Consider the following 2,781-nt stretch of genomic DNA (forward strand, 5'->3'; position numbering starts at 1 on the left):
ATGAGTTTCTTTTTGAACGAGGTGCATTTCTTGTATACAGCATTTTTTGGAATTTGCTTCTTAACCAGTTCTGCCAGTCTGTTTCTTTTGATTGGTAAAGTGAGGCCATTAACATTGATGGCTATAACTGATATGTATTAACTTGTCATTGTCATGTTATTTTCCTGCTGTTTGCTCTTTTTTAGTCCCCCTCCCTTTTACTTCTGTCTTGCCTGATGAAGTATTTTGGATTTGCTTTGGTGGGCCTCATGGAGTTAGGACCTTCATTTTCTTTTTCTAAGATATTGTTTAGAATTGTTGGTAGTGCTGACTTGGTATTCATGAAGTTTCTCAGGTGTTCTTTGTCATGAAAGTACCTTATTTCTCCATCTATTCTGAAAGACAGTTTTATAGGCTCTATCAGTCTAGGTTGGAGGTTGTTTGCTTTTAGAGTCTGAAATACCTCACTCCAGGCTCTCCTTGTTTTGAGGGTTTTTGTTGAAAAGTCTGATGTGCTTCTGATGGGCTTTCCTTCACATATGATTTGTTTCTTTTCTCTAACTGCTTGTAGTATTTTGTTCTTCTCTTGGGTTTATAGGATCTTGACTATTATATGCCTAGGTATAGATTTTTATTTTTTTATCCTAATTAGTTGAGTCCTACATGCCTCACTTATCTGTATGTCAAGTTCTCTTACTCTGTTTGGGAAGTTTTCTGTTGTTAATTTTGTGAACAGCTTTTTTGTGTTATTGGTACTTTATCTTGCTTTTTCATGGACTCCTATCTATCTTATGTTATTTTTCTTTGTGTCATCTAGGAGCTGTTGGATTGATTTCACATGGCCCCTTACTATTTTTAAGAGAGCTCTCTCTTCATGGTTACTAACTGTCATCCTGTCTTCTATATCTGTCTTCAGATTGGCTCAGTCTGCTATGTATACTTCCAATACAGTTTTTAATCTCCTGGATGTCAGTTTGAATCCATTTCATGGATTCCATTTCTTTTTTATGTTGGACATTCATGGTTTCCATTTCTTTCCTGTGTTGGGTATTCATGGCTTTCATTATGGCCATAAACTCATCTATTTTTTATCTGTTTCTCCTCTAGAGACTCTAATCATGTCTTTTATTCTGCTCATCATCTCTGTAGTTATCTGCAAAATTATTTCTATTTCAAATTTTTCTAGAGCCTCATTCACCTGTTTTGTTACTACCTGTGGTATCAGGTCAGGGCGTCCAGGTGGTTGGTTATCAAACTTTTCCACCTCATTTTCCCCAAAATTAGCCTTTATAAGATGGAAGATTGGGCTTTTGTCTTGCTTAAATGTCTTTTGACCTCTATTATTGTTTTTGGTACAGCCCTTGGTTTATTTCCTGGGTTTATACTTTGATATTGCTTATTGTTTCTTTGTTGCTGGTATTTAGAAACCTTATGGAAGATTGTTTCTCAGATGTATCTTATGGATATAGGTTTTGAGTTTCTAATGACTCTGGGGTAATCTCATTTTCATTATATCAGGTAGGATAACTGATTAGATCAATCACAACACTAGAGCAAGTGATACAATCAGCAACAATAGAATCAAGCACAGCTTAGAAAATGACAATTTCTGCTAGTTATTAATTTGTCATATTTAACTGCATGAAATAAATCAAAATTAAGGATTAGCCCAAAATATGTTTATAGTGAATAAACTGTCCAATATAGTAACTTTACCCTTCAGGATGGGGACTTAGAAGGAGTAAGGCCCTCATTGTTCTTCATTTCTGCTCTATTTTCTGCAGAGCTCAAGTCAGTGACCTTTAAGACCCATGTGCCTCTGCACTGTAGATCTGAGTACAGACATAGCCAGGAGGCCAGAGGTGTGGGAGGCAATGGGGGATGCCAATACTGGGGTGGTGTTGGAGGAATCTGTGCAGCTCCCTCCCTCACTGGTCTGCTGGTGGCTGGAAGGCCAGATAGGTATAGTTTTGTTGTAGTTGTTGTTATTGTTGTTGTTGTTTGCTGCTCTAGTCAAGTGTGGAGGAAAATTTTATTCAGACCAGGGCCACTGTGCTTGGGCAGGTGTTGCTTTTCTGGAAGAAGAGTCTCATGGAGAACTTCAGTTGATCTTTTTCTTGAGGTGCAATTTGTTGGTGTGGCCACACTTCTTGTAGCAGTTGACAGCACAGGGGTGCATATGGGCATAGCACTTACAGCAGATCATCTTGTTGCAGTTGTACTTCTGGGAAGTCTGTGCAAGGACAGCTCAGTGATCCCACCTTGCAGGCAAAGCACCAGGTGCAAGGTGTACTCTCTTTAGATGCTGTAGTCAGAGAGAGTCCAGCCTCCTCCAGCTATTTGCTGACAAATATCATGTGCTGCTGATCAGGGGTGATCCCCTCCTCGTCTTGGAATTTGGCTTTGACATTCTCAATGGTTTCACTAGGCTCCACCTCAAGGGTGATGGTCTTACCCATCAGGGTCTTCACAAAGACATGCATCTTTGCTTCTGCTCAGCTGCCTTGTTGAAGACACTTATGAAGTTTTTAAACTTTTGATATTACAAAAACTACTTCAATGAATGTTTCCCATTACATGTCCTTTCTCACTTAGCTATAATATAAATTCCTAATATTGGAATGCTTGCATCAAAACATATGCATACATTTAATAAATCCTCTCATATTTTTTCTTCAATGATGTTGTATTTACCCTTACACCAGAAATACATGAGAGTTCCTTTTCTTCTACTCTTTTTTATCATAGAATCAGTACATGGTTAAACATTTTCACTTTTTGTCAAACAAAATAAAATATGAA

At 37.9% G+C, this 2,781-nt stretch overlaps 1 pseudogene; it reads right to left on the reverse strand.

Moving 5' to 3' along the window:
• Positions 1-2,080: 2,080 nt before the first annotated feature.
• Positions 2,081-2,462, reverse strand: LOC104855243 (annotated as a pseudogene).
• Between the last annotated feature and the right edge of the window lie 319 nt (positions 2,463-2,781).

The sequence above is a fragment of the Fukomys damarensis genome, unplaced genomic scaffold, assembly GCF_012274545.1.
Source record: "Fukomys damarensis isolate Sample0158 unplaced genomic scaffold, DMR_v1.0_HiC HiC_scaffold_14, whole genome shotgun sequence".
Classification (NCBI taxonomy): Eukaryota; Metazoa; Chordata; class Mammalia; order Rodentia; family Bathyergidae; genus Fukomys; species Fukomys damarensis.